This window comes from Pogoniulus pusillus, chromosome 29 (assembly GCF_015220805.1).
Source record: "Pogoniulus pusillus isolate bPogPus1 chromosome 29, bPogPus1.pri, whole genome shotgun sequence".
Classification (NCBI taxonomy): Eukaryota; Metazoa; Chordata; class Aves; order Piciformes; family Lybiidae; genus Pogoniulus; species Pogoniulus pusillus.
In genome coordinates, this window is record NC_087292.1 from 11,400,661 (window position 1) to 11,424,167 (window position 23,507).

The 23,507-nt window shown below is 48.2% G+C and overlaps 1 long non-coding RNA gene across 1 annotated transcript; it reads right to left on the reverse strand.

Moving 5' to 3' along the window:
- Positions 1-4,169: 4,169 nt before the first annotated feature.
- Positions 4,170-21,991, reverse strand: LOC135188391 (uncharacterized). Its single transcript, XR_010307679.1, has 4 exons — positions 21,908-21,991; positions 18,304-18,383; positions 6,653-6,782; positions 4,170-4,427 (listed from the first exon to the last, which is right to left on the reverse strand). It is a non-coding gene; the product is annotated as an uncharacterized LOC135188391 (long non-coding RNA).
- Positions 21,992-23,507: the final 1,516 nt, after the last annotated feature.

The window sequence follows — 23,507 nt, forward strand, 5'->3', positions numbered from 1 at the left end:
GATCTGGATTTGGAGGGAGCAGGGGAGAAGAGAAAACCCAGGGCTGCTGAGGGGACTCAGGCTGTGGTTAGCAGGAGCAGACAGCCCAGACTGTAAGCACAATTTGGTTCTCAGGAAGAAGGAAATGTAACTAGAGCCTGCAGACATGTCCTAGTCTGTGCACTTAAAACACATTGGGAAATAATTCCTAGCCCACTGCATCCTTCCCAGGGTTTTTGCCTATGGGCAGACGTGTGGTACAGTCCCTTGGGAGGGCAGTTGCCAAGGAGGCTTGACCCAAATGCCTGCACACACCTACCACAGATGTGGTTCCCAAGAGCATGGAGGATTTCATGATGGCTGCAAGGAGATATATGGTCTGGCAGAGGCCAAAAATACCCCACACTGCAGTGGCTCAGTGTTACTAGAGAGTGAAGGTAACAACCTTGATGGCTGACTCACATCTCCAAGTTACCCGACACTGCATTGTCCATACGACATCTTCTCTGCCCAAACCAGCTCCCTGGTGATAAGGAAATCGGCCCCTGAGAGCCAGGTTGCTCCTCCTACACAGCACCCCCAGCAACACCAGCTGTGGGGTAGGTGTGACAGGCCACATCCTGTACAAAACAGCATAAAGTCCCTTCACACGAGGCTGGCTGCCCACATGGCAAGGACAGGCTGTTCTGAGACCAGAGGGCAGCTTGTCTTGGGTCACTTAACCTCAGTGCTGCATGCAAGAAAGCAGGATCCAGGGTTTATGGAACCGGATATTTTGGGCTTTTTAAAAAGTACATCTTGTCTCAGAGAGCATGTCAGACAATTACTAAAGGGAACATTAACATCAATGGTACAAAAATTCTCCCAATGAATACACAAAGCATGCACCAGTTCAGGAGGCAGTGTGCTGCCAGGGCTTAGATTGTCCCCTCTCAGTTGTGCAGTCTCACACCACAGATAAGCTTTTAACACAGACTGAGCTAAACCTCCTTCACGGGAGGCTAACTATCCCAGCACACACACAGAGGACTATAGTTTCTGTGGCTCAGCTAACGTTACCACTGAGCTGCATTGCCTTGCCCAGACATTGAAGCTCTTCACTATAATCAATGTTTAACCCCAGTAACCTGAAATGACCCAGCAGAGAGGTGCCTCACATCTGGACACCTGCCAAAGAGTTTAAAGCAAAGCTGAACAAACTTCACCTCCAATGGTAAGGTGAAGCTGGCAGCACCTAAACTCAATTCAGCCAGGGATCTCCCCCCCCCACCAATCCAGGCACCCTCCCAAGATAAAGCTTCTGTCCCATCTAGGACCAATAGCTCCAGTTTGTCACATACTAACTGATTGGTAACAGTAACATGGTGCTTATCTCTTAAACATACAAACAGGGGGGGGGGGAAAGGCAAAATAACTCCTGTCTCTCTAACTCCTGTCTTAGAAGGACAAATCAGACACTAGAATTTGAAACAAATAAATAAACAAATCCAGATACTCTGGGCTGCTACAAATTGTGCCCACTCAAAGAGGTCTGCAGGTCAAACTGTGTGTATACACACCAGCTGTGTATAAGATTACTAATTACCATTACAAGGCAGCTATCATAAACACCCTCATTTGTCTCAAGAAGGTAGTAAAGTAATTACTGTGATACTGAAAGATAAGGGTCCTGTGATGTTTGTTCAACACTGACCACCAGGATTCTGTCCTGGGAATTACAGTGCTAGACTGTCCCGGTCCTTTCACAGCAACCAAACCAAGCCTTGTTTCTAAATGGCAGTTGTGGGAATGCCCACCTCGATCAGCAGCACCGGGGCAGTGCTTGGACAGCTCACATACAAATTACATGCATGCATATATTCAATAACAGCCCTTTTTCCTCCTCCTTTTCCAGTGGAGGTGCAAGCTGGTTTCTGCAGGAAGCTTTTCCAGCAGAAATATCAAGAGCAGGTAGCTTGGCTGCCCCCTGTGCAGGCTGGGGCAGAGAGGAAGAACTCCCACCTTTGTCACAGGGAGCAGGCTACTTGGGGATGATCCAAACCCTCCTGACAGGTCAAATTCCCCAGACAAGCAGGAGAAGAGCCACAGCCCGAAAAAAGGATGGGACTCAGGCTCATGAACAGTGCACACAGAGGAGCAGCCCCAGAGATCTGATTACTTCAGAAGAAATAATCAGGTGAACCCACTGTTCGTCATCACCCTACAGCAGAGCTCACCCAGTCCTACTTCTCACCGCTTGCCGTCATGCAGCCTCACTCAGGACAGAGCCCTTCTGTCCAGGCAGCCCTTCCAAGCATCAGCGCTGAGGGGCTGCATTAATCCCTCCTGCCCGGGCTTTGCTCTCTCTGTTCCTGCTGCTGGGATGTGGGGAAGCAATGGGCAGTTACTGTGGCAATGATGGAAACAGAGAGGAGAAGCAGGGAAGTCACTCTTCCCATGGAAATTCAGCTGTCGGAAGAGCGGGCACAAAGAGCCATGTAATCTCAAATCCTGCTAGGATAATGGCAACCGTCGCTATTTTACCCCAGCCTGGCCATGGGTGTCGCCATGCTCGTTCGCCACCCGTCTCTTGCTGAGGAAAGGCAGGCTGGGGCGCACCGCAGCCGCAGGCGCGCAGCGCTCCCCGCGACGGCCGGCGGAGAGCCTCCTTCGCTCGCCACCTCGTGGTGGCAGGGTGGCAGCAGGCAGCTTGCCGCGGCCCCGTGCCCCGTATCCCCGCGTCGCACATCCCCCGACAGGGGCAAGGCAGGGCCGGGGAATCCCTGTGCCATGGGGTGCTGAGAACTCGCAGCGCTCCTCTGCACCAAACGGTGGTCCAGGGCTGCCGTAATCGTGACCAACCCCAGCGGTGCCAGCGGGCTTACACCTGTGTAACCAGGGCACAGATCTGGCGCGGCCATGCAGGTCCTCTCTGCGCAAGTTGTTCAGTCATACCTCCGAAATCTCCCCCGCCTGACAGGAACCGCAGCGGGACACTAACAGGGGCCGGGGGGAGGCGCAGGGGTGTCATGCTCCCGGTCTTGTAATGGATTTTAGAAGTCTGGCTCTTCATGACCCCAGCGCACAGGGTGCCCACACTCAGGGAACCCAAAACTCATGTAGATGTCAGATGTCTGGCACCACTGCAAGTGCCTGCAATAGGAAGGGACCTGTATCAAGTGACCCTTCGTGAAAGGGCAACCACCACTGCCATGTGGTTGTGAAGTTTCCAGAGGCAAAGGTCCTGCCTCAAACCTGTTTTGGCACTCTTTTATTTTCCTGAGCAGCCCATTCAGGACCCAGTGCCATCCCTCCAGCATGGGTAGCCAGGGCTGGTGCCTGAGCCCCAGAGAGCTCACCTTGGTGCCATCCCACATCAGGCTGTGAGCAGGGTCCTGCATCCCTGCTGTGCATGCACTCAAACTGCAGGCTCAGCCAAATGGTTTTCATTAAACCTACAAAGGGAAATTCACCCCAGAAAGAGCAGATGCCTGGAAGCTCTTCCAGGCCTGAATACCAAAGCACAGCTTCTGCAACATGCCCCCTCAGGCAGGGTACTATAGGACCTGCTCTGCAGCCCCAGCCCTTTCTCCAGCATCCTTCATCCTTCTCACCTCTTCATCACTCCCCATTCCCCACCAGACACCCTTTTTCTGGTTTTCCCCTCTAATTTGGGATCAACAGCACAAAAGGAGCAATTTGGCTCTCCACCCCCTTCCCGTCCTCCTTCCTCCCCTGTCTGGCAGGTCTGTGTTATTATTAAGACACTTGAGATTATGGCTGTCGGAAAGTTGAAGAATGGCAGCAAAGAACCAGATGCTGCACACTGATAAATTACAAGGGCATTATGCAGAGGCAGCTGTACCGTATAAAAGCCTAGCTTTTATACCACACCATGATTTTCCATGTGGCATCGTATGGTTCCAGCATCTGGGCGTCGCCGTCAATGTCTCCCGTATATTTTGCTGAGCACTGTCATTATGATAATGAAGAAATTGCAGCAGACGTTAATTGCAGCTCCCACTGGCTATGGCAAGCACTGGGAGGCATCGGACTGGGCTGGCAGGGCCTCTCTCATCTCACGGGAGGTTTCTTCACTGTGTTGGCAGTGGATGAGAGGGGTCTGAATGGCTCTGGGTGCTGTGAGCAGCATCCAAGCTCTGCTCTCACAGAAACTGGCCCCTGTTGGGACTGGCAGTTACTGGTCAGTATGCCGAGATGGAATCTGCAGGTCTCTGTTCAGTTCCCACTGAGGAGACTTGTAAATTCACTTCCCCTGATTGGTTTCCTAATTAGTCTTAGCAAAGAGCTGTCATGGACTGTGTTTGACAGGGAGATCCCTGCATCCACTCTTCTGTGTTCCCTCGCAGAGCTGTGGGCAGAGGACAGAGTGGGAAAGCCCACTGGAGGAGTGGGGCTCAGTCTCACAGCTCTGGATAGAGCCTCACAGCAGCTAATCAATCCAGGCCCTGGAGGGAAGGAAAGAGAAAGAGGACTTGCAAGAGTTTATTCTCTCTGTCACACATTCAGTGATGTCAAGGTCTTGAGTTAGAGCCACCACAGCAAGAGCAACTCAATTTCAGACATGGATGTATGGAAACCATATGTACCCAAACGCTCATGACATTACAGTGGCTTCATCAAGGACCAGGAACATTTGCTGCTTCCATGAACAATTGCCTTTGTGCCCACTTAAATCTCCTTGCAGGACTGACCTTGCTCTGCTGGTGCTTGTAAAGGGCCAGGAGACTTGCCTTGTTTTGAGTGTGAGCTTAGGGCATCATGGTGATAGCTTCAACTAGGTGGGATCTCAGTGCTATGACGGCACCACAGATGACATCAGAGCCACATCATGGGGCAGCTACCTAGAGATGCAGGAAGCACAGGAGCAGGAAGATCTGAGCCTCTGGTTTGTCACCCCATCACTCAGCTCTTCAGATGAGGTGGGTGGTAGGTGGTCCAGCCTTGGCATGGGGATATTAGACACTGTGACAGCTCCTGGGCTGACTCACAGTGGTGTTCTGACCGCTGTCTCTGGATGATGGCTTTGGTGTCATCCTGGGGGGGCATCATGAGGAGAGTGGCACACAAAGCCTCAGGAATCCACCACAGGTATGCTCTCATTCAGCAGCAGTGAGAATGGCTGCCTGTGAGTCACTGCAATAACCACTGTCAGACATGAGAATTTCCTGCTTTCCTGCTCTGCTGCCTGACAAAACAGGGGCTGGTGTCAGTTGTGTGACTCATGGCAGGGAGCTGGGGCCTAGGGTTTATTGCACAGGTATCGTGGGCTCTGGTAGCCACCTCACATTTGCTCTAGTGAGCATCAAGGGCAAGTAAAGCGTCATGCACCAAGGCTGCAGCAAGGCACAGGGAGGAGGCTGTGCCTGCACCCTAGACCCAGCAGGTTGGGTCTTTCCCCCAGAAATCCATCAAAGCTTTTTGGAGTTTCTAAAGCCTATAAAAGACTTTCCCTGTCTTGACCCTGTCTTGACACATGGGATTGATGATCTGCCAGGTCATTGCTTCTCTGACCACCAGCAGCAAAGCCTGGGAAATCCTCATATTTCTCTTCCAGCTCTCACCTGAGAGCAGCATCTGTGACAGCAGTGTCTGCCTGGTGCTACACCTCCTGCCAGGGCCCTAGCTCCTCTAGCACCCTTGGGATGTCACCATCAACTGTAAGAGCTGGCCTCTCTGTCCTATGTAGCTGAAGAACTGACTTTAGAAATTATCTCACTACATTCCTTATTGCTTGCAGTGGCCCATGGCACCATAAACCATCCCTTGGGGCAGCCCTGAGGCAAGAGGAGCTCTCTGCAGTGCTGGCCCAGGAAGACTTCGCTTGAAGGCAATGGCCAGGCAGACTGACAGAGCACTAAACCTCTCCCTCTCCAACGGTGGCATTGGCAGTTGCAGCAATAACCTCTTATTCTGATGGGCAGTGGATAATAAAGTGAATAAATGTAGTCAGCTGCAGCTTCACTGGAAAACTACTCTGGGTGCCTGCTCCTGGTTGTCAAGCTGTCTCAGGAGATGCAGAGTATGAGAGTTTAATGTAAATTCAAGCAGGTGGGTAAAAGGGGTGATTTTGCCCCTGTAAGGGAATGTTTTAGCTGCCTGCCAGCCAGAGACCATGGCTGTGGGTGTGTGAACAGATTAGTGGGGCTGATAGCAGTGCCTGCACTGCACAGCGTGGGAATCACCACCTCTGCTAGGGATGGGATGCCAGGCTCCTCATGGAGATAGTCCTAGGGTAGAGTTTTCTGCAAGGAGGTGTTCCCGCTGGGGTAGCTTGGAGAACTCATTCATGGAGCATGAAATGAAAAGGTATTCAAGTGGTGTCGTTTTCCTGACAGCCTTACTACACAGGACTGTAATGTGCTGCTGACACTGTCAAAAAATGAGGGGAGAGAGATGTCATAAGGCTCAGGTGAGCAGAGGACTTTGTTCACTAGACTCAAAAGCATCTAATATTACACTGAAGCAGAAAATAAAAGCATTTGTTGAGATCAAACAGAACTTGTGACAGCTATGGTCAAACCTCCAGCTATCAGGAAAGAGATGACCACCAGACATTAAACCCATTGAGAGTCCCATGCAAGAAGACATGCCCAAGGCAGCTGCTGGAGCATCGCTGCTAATTGTGGCTCATGGCCCTGGTAGTTAGGGAAGGTTTGTGGCTGAGCCATACCTGAGCGGTGAGCTAATTCCCCAGCAGCTCATGATAGCAACTCCACCATGGAAGGGTTGTCATGGTCTCCTTGTTCCTGGCAGATGTCTTCAGCAGAAAGAAAAGGCCTGGGGGACCCAGGGAGGTCTTCCTGCAGGGGAAGGAAAAAAAGGGGAAAAAAATAAAAGAAGAAAAAAAAAAAGAGAGAGAGAGAGAAAAGGAGAATGAAGAAAGAGGGAAGCTGCCCATCTCGGCTCATTGCTGCCTGGCACCTGTGTCCCAGGGCAGGCGTCCAAGCGTGCCGAGAGCAGGCGCAGTGCCATCGCAGCAGATGGGCACGAAGGCAGGCAGCCCCAAGCCTGCAATCCTGCCGCAGCTCGGGGAGGGGGGCGGCTGTTTAGGGCAAATTTCCCAGCTGAGAATGTCAAAACAGCTGCCAGTCTGGAGTTTATACACCTATAATTAAGGGGGTATGTGATTACTAATCCAGCTCAAACGGAGCTGGATTAATTGGCAAACCTAAAAATAGCATCCGTGGCCATGTAAGGCAAGCTTTTGTGTGCAGTTTAAATTAAGAAAGTAGGCTCTGGCTGTTTGGAGTGAGCTGGGAGAGACAGAGGCATCCTTCTGCCTCTAGACAGCCTGTGTGGGCCTGATCCTGCTGAGGGACAGGAGGAGCCTGCAGCGCACCGTGCTAGCCAAGAGAAAAAGCCCAGAGCCAGTGGAAGGAGCCAAGGCAAGACGGCAGCAACTTCACTCCTGGGAAGATGCGACTTGGGGGATTGAGAGACCACTGCCCTTGCAGGTGACCCCTCGGCAGCCTTAAATGGAGCTGCTCTGCTTTCCCTCCCTGCACACTTCAAGACTGAGCTGCTCGACATTTTGCCCTATTGTGTAGTTTACAAGAGCCCCCAGCAAGTTTGCTCTTTCTGTTTGCAATGCCCAGCAGCTTTACATGGTGGAAAGGGACTTTCTGAATTACTGGAGCTTACCTCTCCCCACCAGGGGACATCTCCATTTTTCCCACATTGCTCCTGGCCAGATTTGCACCAGCACAGAGAATGGCAGAAGAACCCCCCTTGACTCGTGCTCTGTGATTCACTCCCTTTCTCAAACACTCATCTACCCAAAGCCAGACTGCAAGGTTAAATTGCCTTTAATTTTTGTTTAATTATCTGCAGTGGCACAAATAACTAACAGCATCGATTTGAACTTGGCACACAAAGGCAGGTTCCAAATGGCAAAGCATATTATGAGATCGAATTATTAAATGTAGCTAATGAGCAAAATAATGATGTGGTGCCAAGCTATAAAAGGTTAGACTTTAAAGTTGTCACAGTTCATGAGCAAGAAAGATTTAATCGCATTCTTAATCAAATATTTATATGATAATGTGTTTTAATCAAAATAATGGCAATTAATTTGGAAAGGAATGTATTGTGTGCTGCCTGTTCTTGCTTTATGGAGGTTTTTTTGCTGTGGGGTTACAGAGCACATATTTCCTTACTCAGTAATCAATCTGTCCCCATTGCAAGGTACTCCAGCTATCTGTGCCTGGGGACATGGTGGTAGAGCAACACTCTGCAGGAGCGATTCAAGACCTGCAGGTGCCCTTCATCCCACACAGAGCCTCCTGCCTTCTTGGGTGCTCTCCTGGGGTCTTGCTTTGTCTCGCCGTGGAGCTGGGCAGCCCTGGCTGAGCAAAGTGCAGGGCAGCAGGAGCCACACTGGCACCCTCGGGTGAGTCAGGGCCCCTCACTGTATCTTTGAAGCACTCACCATTCACAGATGATTTAGCTGCTACCTCCTTCCCTCTGAATCCTGCCAAATCTCATAACTCCCCTTGGCAGCTGATGCTATCGCAATGATTTCCAGCTGTGCAAGAAGCAACTTAAAATGGCTGCTGTGCTGGAGCACTGATCCTCTCCTTCCCCCTCCTCCTCTTCTGGGCAGGGAGACAAGGGGATGCACAGCCAGTGCTCACCCACTCCCATCCCTTCTCTGGGGCCCTGCAGGCCCTCTTGTCCTGCTTGGCAGAGCTCAGGTCTGCTGCTGGATGCTGAGCGCTGAGATACAGTGAGTTTTGCTCTGGGCTTTTAGTCTGGTAGGTTAAGAACATAAAAGTGGCCAGTTTAAGGAAGCAACAGCAAGCTTTGATTGCAAGTGCCTGCAAAGCATGGAGGTGGCTGTCCTCTCCACTCCAGCTGAGATACCACCCGTGAAGGCCATGAAGGAAGGGCCATGGAGACTGAAGAGGCTGTCCATCTGCAAACCTGCCACTCTGAAAGAGGAAATCTGGAACTTGGCCCAAGAACTCAAAATGAAACTTGACTGAGATTTTAACAAGACTGGAGACCATTTCTAGCAGGCACTGCAACAGCCAAACACCATCAGAAAACACTACCTCTTAAGGGGGGCATCAAAGGCTTTCCAATGCAATTAGCATCCTCACAATTCCACTGGTTCCACTAAACAGCACTTCCAAATCACCAGCATTTAGTAAATGAGGGGCAAGAGCTTCAAAACACCATGCCAAGTGAAACAGAGCCTACTCACAGGGAGCACCACTCAGCCAAAATCCCTAGGGAGGATCCCCAGTAAGGATATTGCATTACTCTGTGCATGGCTCCAACAGAGCTTTTGGAAAGGAGAAGACAAGAGCCATCAAGACTGCGGCGACCTCCTGGCTGGCTCACGCAGACCAGCCTTGAGCTGCCCGCACACCTCTGCGGGGGTGCCCGTTGTTGGGGCAGGCAGAGCAGCCAGGCAGGAGGCACTGCTGGAAGCAGGCTCCAGGGGCTCACAAGGCCATCACAGCACCGTTTGGTGACCAGCCTGGGCCAGAACGTGTCAGCCGTGGGGCCACAAAAACACCCTGATCGTGTCAAGGCGCTGGCCCTGCCTCTGGGCCCTTGGCACACACCTCTGCCTGTGCACAGCCCAGTGTTTTCTCTCCTCCCCTGTTAGCTCTTGTGCTGGGTGGATGGAGCTGCTCTTTACACTGCCTGACTTCTTTAACACTTCATCAGAAAGCTACAATGTTTTGCTTAATTCTGTTGGAATTGAGATGAAAAGCTCCCAATGAACCACCTTTGACTGGAATCACTTCTGTCACCTTTGGTCTGGCCAGATGTTTCCTAATTACTTATCTGTCAAAACTTGGGGCTTTTTTTAATGCACAGACATTTCCTCTAAGTGAGAAACAGTGTAAGGCTCTTGTGTCCTGTCTTTGCCTGAGTGAAATAAACCAGGCTAAGCTTCATCATCAAGGCTGAGTTTTATGCTTGAACATGCAACTTAACATCAAAAGCTTGATCTTTTTCATTATTCAGCACAGCCTTTCTAGACCAGCTTCAGCAGGAGCCAAATGGCACATCATAACTTGGGGTTTAAAACTTTTCTTTTTAAAGTTAGATCTGAGTCATGCAGCTTTTTCCTGAGCTTGAAATGGTTTCGTGTAATAACTCAAGGCCAGAATCTGCCACCATTACTCACGTCAGTGGAGGCTTACTTACATGAATAGGCTTATTGAACTAGAGCTACTTGGGGTGAGTAATGGTTACAGAATCAGGTCTGATCCTTCTCCCGTGAAAAAAATATTCCTGCTGATTCGAATCAGAGTTGCTGGGTGCTGTGAAGCTGTCCTGTTTGTGACACATGCAGCAAGTACTTCAGAGGTAGAAAAGACAAAAGAGGGAACCTTGAAGACTTCAGTTCCCCAAACTTGCCACACTGGTGCAGGGAGTAATGATCTGATCTAGCAAGGCAGATGTCATTTGAGACATTTGGCATTGATTTGCTATTTGGCTGCTGTCAGAAATCTTTCACTTTGGGTAAGCATCCCAAGGATCCAGATGTTACTGGAAAAAAAGAAGGGGGAAACCAGGAGCACTGAGCCCTGAACCACTCTGTGGTCACTTAAAAAGTCTTGTCTGTTCATTAAAACTAAAATCCAGTGCCTGTCAAAGTGTCCATAGATAATATAGCAACGAACCAGAAGAGGACTCAACTAACCCAAAATAAATCCATGTGATAAGTTTTCAATAGCCAAGTAGCATTCTTCAATGAAAGCAGGATCAGGCCAGCAAAGGTTTAAGAGTGTAAAGTTTTTTGATAGCTAGCCATTTTTCTCCAAAAGAGACTGAGGAAACCTCTGCCTGTAGCCTTCATCACTCCAGCAGAAATGCTTTGTCAGTGTATTGTGACAAATTAATTATAGTGATAGAAAATCTCAGTAGAAATGAATATTCAAAAAATATTTTCTTCAGGCTGTTGACTTCAGGGAATGCACTTCTGCTTCTAAAGCTGTGTGTTTTCCTCACCAGCCTGCTCCCTTTCCCAGGTCTTTTCAGAAGTGATTAGAAATGGTTTTATTTTCATCTCGCCTGAGGACTGGCATTAGCAGCAGAACAAACCAGTAGCATTAGAGTCTTGCTGGCAGCAAGCAGCAGCCCATCAGCAAACTTTTCAGAGAAAACATCCTAGAATTACTGTCTCAGTCTTGACTACCTGATGTGAATCCACAGAAAGATGCTTGCATGGGGTTATCTCACAAAGCTTCATCACTGAAGGATCTTCTCCTCACAGCTCTATAGAAACACAGGAGCACAGCTCAGTGGCTCCATCCTCTAGTGGAGTCTAGGCTGATCCTGCAGCAGAAGGAGCAGTCCACAGGCAGCAATAACTTACCAGAAAGAGATACGTGGCTCCTGCTCACTTCATCAAAGCAGAGGACTCCTATTTGTCTCTTGCTCTAGTTAACATCTGTAAATTGCAGAACTTTCTTAAACTGGGCAAATGCAATTTCAAGGAGCACAATTCCCATTTGTGAGTCTCATTAAGGCTGACAAAAGCAGGAAGCCACCACTGCCCACTGCCTCCCACATCTCCTTACCTTCATCATTTGGACATGCTGGTCCCGTTCCAGCACTTACATGAAACACTGAAGTATTGGTCTGCAAGTCCTGGAGTCTCTCCTTGACAGGTTTCTTTGGGCAGACAACAGGAATAAACAGAAACAAAGCTTCTCCAAAGCTGTGACTGCGTGACCCAGCTCAGGAGGAACCCAGCACCAATAGCCCCATGAGGAGTCACATTCCTGACTCTGCCACAGAAACCAGGCAGAGATCCTCCTCCTCATCCCCACCTCCCCTTGACACCTCAATTAAAAAGCTGCCTCGTTAGCATCCTGTACTTAATTAACAAGTTGAATTAATAAGTAGCCTAGGCTGCTTAATTAATAATTAATTATTTTTTTTGTTAATGAGGCCATCAGGAACTAGTTCACAGGGGAATAATTTCAATATGTTAAGGTGAAGTAAGGAGGTAAGGTGAAAGTCCTCATAGAGATGATGCTGGACCCCTAGGTGTCTCCCAGTCCATCTGTGGGGTGCCGCCTCATCTTCTAAGCTCTTGCCTGCCTCCTCCAGCCCCAAACCTATGTTGGAAATGTCTACAATGCTCATTTGTTCTTGGTTCTGCTAGTGCTGCTTTCCAGAGCTACTGCTTGGTGCCTGCTCCTTGGGAGGTTCCTATCCCTGCTAGAAGGAAGGATCTGAGACAGGTTCTTATCCACTGGCAATGCAACAATACAAAAGAGTGGTGTCACTTCAAATGAACAAGAAAAAGGGGAGGAATAAGTACAAAAGCCAATTTAAATCATCCTTTCTCTGTCCTGCAGCATAGTTTTTTTTCTAGGGAAGGACTGTGAAAAACACTTCAGTAGTTGAAGTTTAAACCTGCTCTGGAACAACCAACCACCATTTGCTGGGGCTGAAGGAGACCTCTCAAACCTTCTTGCTGTCCATGGCCCTTCAGAACAAGGCAGGTACAAGAAGTGCTGAGGGTCCTGGTTCCAGAAGGAAACACTTCCTTCGGGCTCAGACAGTGCTCAGCTCAGTCATACTCAATATGTTGCCTGCAGTTTGATAGCATAAAATGCTTTACATTTGTCAGTAGGAAAGTGTGAAGAATTATGTTGATGTTTCCTTCTCATTTTCATACAGTAGCTGTCTTGTTTCCACATTAACACTGCTCTCAAGGTGTACATACATATATATGCACACCCTTCTGCATTAAAAAAGCCACTCCTATTACCATATAACATTTCAAAATTAGCAAAAATAGAAGCAGTTAATTTTTTTCCTGAGGGTATTGGTTTGAAATTTTCCATCCACAAACCATTTTGAAATCCCAAACAAAACCAAGCCCAGAGTTCTTTCCCACACAACAGATGCAGTGCAATGGTCTCAAGGAAAACACATTTTTTTACTTCATTGTTGCTTATGGTGACTTCTCTTCACGTCTGATTTCAAAGAAGAGATGGAATGTGGCAACAAAACACCTTTGCAGGCAGATAATTGCCATTATTTTCAGTTATGGTGATGCCATTTCCAATCCAACTAGTTCAAGTTTGGGAAATACAAACATGATTGTTATTGCCACACTGATAAATGATGTTGTTGGTTTATTCTGAGAACACCAATTAATGGTGCTCAGTTTTGCTCCAACATTTGTTGGACAACCTGAAATAAAACACAGCATAAATTTGCCACTGGCAACCGCAGCAAGGAGGGGGCTGGGGAGGGAGGTACTTAGTGAGAAATACTCCAGACACAAAATCTATCAGCAATACTGAACTGGAAATTCAGCATCCTTGTAGAAAGATGTGAGATGATACTGCACTGCTAGTGGAAATCAGTGCTCCTCACACTTCCTCATTAGCTCTTTTTGGTGTCTTATGTTATTCTAATGTCTCAGGCTGCCATTTTCCCAAGTGTCGGTTGGAAGGAGCTGAGAGCAAATGCAACTTATCTGATGACAGAAGGAAGTTCTAGTTAATTTTGGATTCTTTTTTTTCTGACATAAACCTGTATTTTCATAACGTCTCATCCCACTATAGAGCCAAAAACACATGGTGTCTCAGACTTAGCCCCGTTTTACAACATGTGGAAAGGAGGAGGAGGCATAGTGAATTTTCCATCTCCTTTTACCTGCTGCCCTCTTCCCTGTGTTCTGGAGCACTCCAAATTCCTTTCTTCTAACATAAGACTCTGCTCTGTCAGTTGTGGCTCTACAGAACCCAAAGGGTCCCTCTGCCTCTCCTACAGATGCCCCAGGACACTGTTAGAGAAAAGCCCATCAAGAGCTGAATGGGATTTGTGCCTTAGCCGGATTTCAGCTCTGTATCACACTAGCAAGAAATAATGGAGAGAAAGAAGACAAAGAAAGAGGTAATTGAGTTCATCTGCACTGGACTTCACATAACAAGTGCAACTCGTTGAGGTCAAGGACTCATCAATTAGCGACACAGATACAGTCTTGAGAATAAAGCCTGCTTCCAAATGCTTCTCACAGCCAAGTGGCAGTAACACCTTGGGAAAGTTTTCAAAGTATTTACCAGTTGCTGTGTCTGTTGCCTGGCATGGAAGGTGCCGCTCTGTCACCTGCACAAATCCACTTGTACTTCTCACATGGTTCAATATCCAGTGGTGATGCTAGAGAGAACCCTAAATCTATCTACCACTTATGCCAACTTAACAATGTTTTCTGCAGTGCTTATTGCAGCCAGAGATTCCCCTTCATCCTGATTTTTGCTTCTCTGTAGTCATATAACAACAGTTACAGATTTGGGAGAGAGCAGTAGTCAGAAAAAGGCATAAAACAGAGCACACACCACTCCCACCCCTCTGAGCAACTGGGAATTGCTAACATAACTACAAATTCCTGTCCAGTGAAAACTGTATTTGCTCATCTGAAACAAATCCACATACGTCACCATTGCCAAGGGCTCTAGGTCCTATTTTGGACCACAACAGATCATACCGATTCACATGCCTCCTAGACACCCTGCCAGAAGACTAACCTTGTTGTGGGTGACTGGCTTTGCAAAGGCACGAGCTGATAAACCTTCACAGAGCAAGCAGGAAACTTTGGTATGTCCAGGGGGGAAGCCCTGAGCCTCCTTGTCGGTGCTGCCCCATGAGAAGGCCCAGAGGTGAAGTTCCATCTCCTATCAGTGACCTGTTCCCACAGGTCAGTACCATCCCAGCTAAGGAATCTCACACACAAACAAACCAGCAAAGGAGCAGATCTCCCAGGTCTTGGTGCAAAACCATACCTTCCCAGCAAACCATGCTGTCTTGTCTGGTCACACGAGCTTGTGCGAGCTGCATCCACCCCGGAGCTGGCAACACACAGCAAATCCTATCTTGTTTCTCATAGCTGAGCTCTGTCTCCTCCCTGTGTCAGGGGATGGACCCATTTGGAGCTTCCAGCTCTTCTCCAGCAGCTGGATTTCACAGGATCAGCACCCAGAAACTTTTGCTGGTGAATCCTTGGATCAGTACATCATCCCCTCCGAGGCTGGAGTTTCTGATCCCAAGACTCCTGCCTTTTGGTTAGACTTAGCCAAACTTAGCCTCCCACCAGCACAGTGTGGCTCATGATCAGGCCTGCAGATAGCCTTGGAAAGATCAAGAAGGTTAAAAGTCAATCTGAACATTTTTTTTCCCTCCCAAATTTTCATGCAATCCAGGGCAGCAAGAAAGAGGAGGAAGTTCAGTGCATCTCTTCACCACTACCACTGACAAGGAGCCCAGTAGAGCTTTGCTAACCTGAAGTGTACTGGCATATCTAACCAAGCCCCTCTTGATTCCTCCTGGAGAGCAAAAGCTGTGAAAGGCCATTACTAGCAGGTTGCCCTTGCATGTGAAGTAATTGAATCAGGAAATGGGAAATGTGAGGCAGGAGAGCTTAGCTGTCATTTCACTGAAACAATTAAATGCATGAAATGTATCACAGTGATATAATTAAGGCAAAATTCCAATCTACCATTAGTAGTGGCATTAAGTATTGCAAGCACATTACATTCAGTATTGCTGGAATGATGAAATCCTTTATTAAATAGGTTTGTTAACCAAAAAAAAACCCAAACCCACAACATAAACCCAAAAATCTCCAGATTATCTGCTCCTCGAGAGACATTTTAATGCAAATTACTTTTGAACAAACCTTGATTACTTTTGTCCCTGCAGGTTGATAGTGAGTGGGGTCAAAGCAACACAGGGAAACTACTGCAAAGTACTAAATGGTAGTAATTTCTTTACTATTAAAGTACTATTTCCTCTCTAAGATGAGAGGAAATGGCCTCAAGTGGCACCAGGGGAGGTTTAGATTAGATATTAAGAAAAATTCTTTGCTGAAAAGGCAGTCAGGTATTGAAACAAGCTGCCCAGGGAAGTGGTGGAGGCATCATCCCTGGTGGTGGTCAAAAAACATGTGGGCCTGGCACTTCAGGACAGGGGTTAATGGCCGTGGTAGTGTTGGGTCTGCAGTTCAGCTGCCTCTTAGGAGTATCTTCCAACCTTAATTGTTTTATGATTCTGTACTAAAGGACTGCTAGGACCCATCATGGGCTGTCACTGAAGGTGTGCAGGGAGGAAGTTGTAGGAAGCAAAGCTGACTAGTTACTGTCATGGCTGCAGTGAGCTGTTGCCATATGCTTCCAAGAGGTGCACTTCCATCCCAAGTACAGCAAGGGATACTGGACAGCTGCCTGCACAATGTGCAGTCCAGTTTGCAAGCCCTGTCTGACGGCAGCCACCAGATAGGTGGGACACTCGCTCTGAGCTGCCCCAGGCTGTGATCTCACTTTCCTCCACACTCCTGGACTTCAGCATTTCCGAGGCTCAGACCTCAGTGATCAAACAACATCTGGGAAGATGTTCCATGTAATCCCTTGCTTTCAAAGGGGCCAAACCTTGTGTTTGTGCAGTCATTCCTGGTGCAGGCTGAGTCCTGCAATCTTCTGGCCACTTACAGATCTCTTACAGGTAGAATCTGACCCTGAAGCAGCTGCTAAATACAAGCACACCATTCAATGCTCCATCTCTTCTAAGTATGCTTTCAGCAGCCTCCTAAGTCCTGAATTTCACAGAGCCCCAAACATCTTGTAAACTTTTCCATCACACGAGAAGTTAAACCCAGATCCTATAAACAGCTGGCTTTCTCATGTGCAAACTCTGCTTTCCGAACTGCACTGAACAGTTGCCAACCCGGTGGAGACTTTTTTTGCCACAAGCCCCTTTGGAAGGGCTAAGTCATCTGCTCAGCTGCCCCTGAGCTGCTGCTCCCCACTTCTGCAGGGACATGTCAAGGCCAGTTCACTCTTTTTGACTCAGCTGCCTCCCCAGCTGGACTTTCCTGCCTTCCTCTTGGCATAAATAGACTGCAAAATGAAGCATAGCTGTTGCATGTTGACTGTTTCCTACACTTCCCAGAGGAAACTCCTTTCTGCTGGCAGGACAGCTTCATGCACCAATAGGCTCAGGCACCCAAACAGCAAAAGGAGGTGAGGGATGTCCTGGGTGGGCCACTGACCCTGCAGATCTCCTCTAACACATTGACTTACCAGCTCTGTGCAGATCTTGCTTTTAGCCTCCAAAAGCATCTGAATTCTATTGTCAGCTTTGAGACCTGGTTTGCAGCAGGGCAAGATCTCACCTGCCTTAGACAAGAGGCAATGAATTGCTGTTTTTCAGTTTTACAACTTGTTTTACACTTCTTTTTATACTCTTCTCACACTCAGTCAGCCTGTCAGTTCTCTGTGTTGGATTTCTGGGGTTTTGAGGCAGTTGGTTTGGCACAGGAGAGACAGAGACTTTGGAGCAGAGCACCTTCACTACAGAGGAGCCATCGCTCAGACGGCCCTTGAAGGTTGCTCAGAACTGTTTTGCATATTGGGACAAAGGTGGAATTAGTAATCTCGGAGCTGTGGGGACCTTTCTGACCAAGAGAGGAAGCTGTCAGTAACACTCCTCTCATGGGTACATTTATTTGAGACTATAAGCAAACTTAATAGACATAGAAGCTCAAGAAACAAGGCGATAACTGCCAGAGGAGGAGCAGATGCAACAGTTGAGTGATGATGCAGATACCTGCTGAAAGAGGAAGATTTTCAATTATGCATGGTTGATTTTCTACAGGTTTCGGAATGCATTGGTTGGAAAAAAACATTAGTTCAGAAACATTAATTTCTGGACAAATGTTTGCAATTAAAATACAATTTTGATTCCACTCACGCCCTCTACTCCCATCCTGTATCTCAGCCAGATCTGGAGGAGAAACAAGAGTCTTCAGGGAAGGCAGGTCAGAGTTGCACTGGTGGGAAGTGCTGTCCATTGGTTTGCCATGAGAATGTTGAGATGCATGGAAGGACTGAAGGATGCTGAGGGACTTGACTGTTTTTGCAGCTGAGCCTTGTTTCTCAAGCCACAAGTCATGAGTTAACAAGAACTCGGAAACAGAGAGGACAGCACATGGGGATGGAAGGCAACATGAAGCAGTCCCTGAAGGCTTGGGGCTTTTTTCCTATGAATTTCTGCAGAATTTCTTTAAAAGCAACGTGCTCCTGTTCCAGATGTCATTTGTGCCATTTACCCAAGCCCTAAGGTCAGCCCAGCACATGAAGACTGAGACAGAAAGTAAATGATGGGCATAGTCAGAACCACTCAAGCACAAGCAGCACACTCACGGCTGTGCTTTTACCCACACATGGCACTGCAAGGCAGAGTGGGAAAGCTAAACCAGTGCCTCTTCCCATAAACCAAAGCTTTAAGAGAGAAGACAAAGCCTGCTTTCCAAAATCACTCCTGGTTCCCGCAATTACTCACATTTAGTTACACTTGCTGATGACTCAGCCAGAGAAGACTTTGGTTCAGGGCAGAAACCTCACGAAGGAGTCGGGCATCATCTGACAAATCGGAAGAACTGAGTAAGCTTGAACAAATCTTTTCAAGTTAGTCTATTTCCTTTGCTTCATACTGTGCTTTCCTACACTGCTCAGAGCCTGGATTATATTCCTTGATACTGTCCCTTTGTTCTCTTTTATGACAGCTACTCAAACATCACGCACCCGAAACCAGAAGAGTTTCCTTTGAAGCATGGCCAGGCTACAGGCAACAGTGACCACGTCCTTGCATGCACATAAAGAGCTGGTGGTGCCTCACCTTCCTCCAGATCCCTTGCATGCACAGCACCTGCCTGTGTTGCGTTCCATGGGGGTTTTCCAGAGTAAAAGTTGCCCTTCTGCCACAGGTTACTCACAGAGCTCAATTCTCAGCAGCATGGTGCAAGAGCATCCACTGTTCAAATTTGCAGAAGTCATTTATATAAAGAGTTTATTTGGGCATGTACAGTAAAATGTGACCTGGGAGGATAAAGAGAGATCCAGTTTCATGCCACTCCTATAACACTACTGTAAACCCAGTCATATTTAGTGTTTTTTCCTTCAAGTGGAGGAATTATGCACCCAGCTGACCTTGCACTGGCGCAGGAGGAAAGGAAGCTTTCCAGACCTCCTGTTTGCAAAGCAATAAAACATAACAAGGCTCAGAGATCAGAGGGAAAACAAACAGATTCACTCACTCATCCTCCCCCATTCCCCTGCTTTTTTTCCTCTCCCCATCTTTTATTTAGCTCCAGCTCCTCCATGCTCATGGGAAGGCTGCCCTGGGAGTAGGAAGGAGTGCAGTAGGGCCAGGCTCTTGGGGAACCTCAAGCTTTCCTCCTTGGAACAGAAAACTAGCAGAGCAGAGGGAAACAGCAACTCTCACAAGAGATAAATAGAGATGAGAAAAAGAAAGCAGCAGGGCCCATCAGGGTTGTGCATTATTTGGTTTTTAACCTGATTCTGCTCATCTGAATCTTGTCAAGGCTTGATTTGAAATTCAAGGGAAAAAAATAGAATCATGGAGTAGTTTAGATTGGAAGAGACCTCAAAGATCATCTAGTTCCACCCCTCCACCATAGGCAGGCACACTTCCTACTAGAACAGGTTGCTCAAGGCCTCATCCAACCTGGCCTTGAACACCTCCAGGGAGGGAGCATCAACAGCCTCCCTGGGCAACCTGTGCCAGTGTTTCACCACCCTAATTAATCTGTTGCACTGTGATGAACTAGTACATTGGCTGGAACTTGTACTTACAACTCACCATCTTACCCTTTGATGTTCACTCAGAGTTAAAATTCAGTCCAGCTCCCTCTTTGCACTCATACCAGCTCTGCTGACTACCCTAGCCCTACACAGGCTCCTCAGAACACCAAGAGGCACCCTAAAGGGGCTGGGCTTGCATGACTGCATACTTGCACAACTACTCCAGAGCTCCTAAAGTGCTTTGATGCCCAGTTCTTACCCACCTTTAATAGCCCCAGGTACTAAACTACTGCAAACACCCCTTGCAATAATGCAGCTGGCTGCATCTGGCACTGAAGATCCTAAGTCAATGCAGCAGCATCAGAGCAGGGGCTGCGACTGCAGCCCATCCTCTTGGTAACACACAGAGGACACAACATAGGAAACTGAGAATATCCACCTGTGACACTACAGTGACCACCTGAGACTTACAGCTGCTGCCATGCCCTGCTGATGAGTGAGCAGGGCTGCTGTAGTCCCCAGGAAGGCACAGCCACTTCTCTCCCTGGGGCAGGTATATCCATCTTAATTAAAGATCTATTGAAGTAGCCCAGAGGCTACTGCAAGTAGCGTGAAACAAGTTACTACCTCTGTGCCAAGCTTCCAACACAGCAAAAGTCACCCTTTTCTCTCCATCAATACCTTGCTAACAGTGAGGCCACAGCAGAAAGGAGAAGGTGGGAGCCTGCTGCAAAGCCCCCTGTCTCAGTGCAGCCCAGTGCCTGACGAGGGATACAGCAGAAGGGCTTTATACTTAAGTCTCTTGCTTATTTCTTTTTTTAAAGCCAGGCTGCTTATTAGCAGTGCACATCAACACCAAAGCAACAGCTTTGTACTTCAGAGTTACTCTTTTAATCAAATGCAACTTCACAGAGCCACACTGATCTAATTGTTCAATGTCCAGGTTCTCTGCCTTTGCAAGAGATAAATGCTCCAAGGAGCTGCATTTTGGCATCCAAAAATCACCACTGGCTGCTGTGAGTGTGATTTACTGCTGCTGCTAACAATCAATCTCAAGGCAACCACGTGCAGCTGAACTGAGAGTCAGGACTACACAGGAAGGTGAATGAACACCTACCAAGAGCTGACAACTAATGAATCCTGACCAGCAGTCAATGCTCCCCCGCGTTTCTGCATTGCAAAACCCCCTCCAAATATGGAGTGCTTCATGTCACCTCTCCTCTGCCTAGTCCAGAGCCATCATTCTAGTCAGCCAGAGCTCTACAATTCATTTATTCACCTTTTAATCTTATCCGACAAAAGGTTCTCCACGTGCAGAGCCAAGGAGAGAGATGGGGAACAGTGCAGCCGCCAGCTCAAGCTGCTGGGCACTGCCACCTAGCAGATGAGCGATGCTCCCTAGCAGGCAGCCAGACTTGCTCACTCAGGGAGCAGCAGCTCATGCTCCCCCAGCAGAGAAGGCAGCCAGGGAGGAGGCTCCAGAGCCAAGATGATCAATGAAGTTTTAGCCATAGAGGAAGAAAAAGCACACCTACAGTTCTTAAAGCATGTGGCTCCCTGACACCCCAAAGGTCAGTTTTGGGGACTCTAAAAAAATGCCACAAATCTCAAGCTCACCTCAGCAAGAGCAAGCACTGAAGTGGCTGTTGTTTCAGAGAATTTGTCTTTCCCTCACTTGATCCAGGCAGCTCCAGAAACCTGGGATGTCACTGAACTAAATCCCAGTCCCACCTCATGCAGCTGCAAAGTGTTGTCAGCAAATACCCTCTTCAAAAACCTCCTTTAGTTCCTATTCAACCGCCCACAGGCAGCCAGCACCCTCTCTTAAATTCCCATCCTGAGCTATGGCAGGTGAAATCCCCAGCTACCCTGCCTGTGTCCCTCCCTGTCCTTGGCTGCCCAGTCACCCAGCAAAACCCACGGGTCTTCCTGCACTGGGCTCAAAGGAGAAGGCTGAGCTGTCTGCAAGGCTCTTGAGAAGTGGAGAGAAAAGGGGGAAGCAGTTTTGAGCCCAGCAGACCTTAAACAAAGTGAATCTTGAGCAGAGCTATTCTGGCCTGGTCATGCCTCAGAGTGCAAGGCAGGAATTTTTTCCCCAGACTTTGGCTGCTCATACCATTGCACAGCCCTGGTTTACATAAAAGCAGTGGACATTTCTAGACCTTTTGCTTGTAGGGGGGAAAAAGAAAATAATCATAGCAAGTGCCTGGAGTAAATTCCCATGGGAGTCAGGACAGTGACCAGCAGGGATTCCTGTGGCAGCAGCTTGTTCCTTAATAAATCTCAGTGTAACCCCCCCACTGCAACACTCACCACGAGGGAGAACTTGTGTTCCCACCTACCTTGCTCAGGAGTTTCTGTGTCTGATCAAGGCTTCCACCTCCCTCAACAATCAGGCAGGTCTCAGCCTGCACAGTGGCTTCAAGATCAACAGCGAGGAGATAAAAAGCCCTCCAATAAATCACCTGGAAGGAAAAGCAGCCTGAGCAGGTTAAAAATCAAGAGGCTGACTCCAGGTTTCACACTTCCCCCACGTCAAAGAACCCCAAGCCATCTCCTCTGTCTTTACTGGGGGAGAATTACTGCTGGGCACCATTCCTGAGCACTAGGGTGGGAGCTGAACAAGCCTTGAAGGGAGGGATCATTTTGAGCCCTTCAGGCACAAACTGGATTAAATGTAGGTGCGGGCAGCTAGCTGCCACTGAGGCCACTTGAGAAATGGATCACCTGCCCGGGAGATCAGGCCCTGACAGAGGAGAAGAGTTTGGATTAGGACAAGCAGATAAAATACAGAGACAAAAAATGGGGGTGGGGAACCCTGCTGCTGTCAAGTCCAGACACTTTGAAGTTGGGATTTGCACCTTTCAGTGAGCGCAGCCGGGGAGGACCAGAAGCAATGCAAGGAGAGTCCTGATGCTGGAAGCACAGGGAAAAGCTTAAGTCCTATTCAATTTGCAGCACAGAAACCTGCTTAAAATCCAAGGTTTCCAAATGTCACAAAATTGTTTATTCCACTGAGTTGCCAAAAAAAAGGGAGGGGGGGAGGGGGGCTTAAAAATAATCTTTTGCCAATCAGCTGTGCTGCAGTGTCCCCACATCACCTCATTAGCCGTGGAAAGGTAGCTTAGTAACAATATTTCTCTGCCCATTCCCACGCACTGCACTGCTTGAACTTGCCTTTTTTTCCCCCTTCATTTCATTTAAAAAAAATCCCTTTTGGAAAATGTGGTTTCAGCTGAGTTCCCATTTTCTGTGGGAAGATGTTGGTTTCAGCTGTGAATCTGAAAAATGTCATTTCCAGACAGTGATTCAAAGGAAGCCTTACCTTTTGCCCCACTGGGAGCAAGGTGGGTGCTTCCCACTTGGATACTTGTGATCCTGAGGATGGGGCAGGGACATTGCCCTCATTTCAGTCACAGAGCACTTTGTGTTTCTTTGCATGAGAGGCAGGACTGGGAGCATCTTTTTAGCAAGGAAAGGCTAAGAGACCTTTGTCTGTTTAGCCTGGAGAAGACTAAGAGCAGATCTTCTTAATGCTGATCAATATCTAAAGGGCAGGGGTCAAGAGGATGGGGCCAGACTCTTTTCAGTGGTGTTCAGTGATAGGACAAGGGGCAATGGACACAAACAAGAGCACAGGAAAAGCTTCTTTACTTTGAAGGTGATAGAGCACTGGAGCAGGTTGGCCAGAGATGTGGATCCTTCCTCTCTAGAGAGATAGCAAAGTTGCTTGGACATATTCCTGAGTAACCTACTCTGGATGACTCTGCTTAAGCAGGGCATTTGGACCTGATGATCTCCATAGATCCAACCTCTGCCATGCTGGGACTCTCTTTCTGTGAGCCCCTTGAGCCAACACTGGGGCAATCAACATCTTGTGATAGTCACCAATCTCTTCATACCTCCTAGGCCATGCTGCCTTCACAGCCCAAAGCAACACAT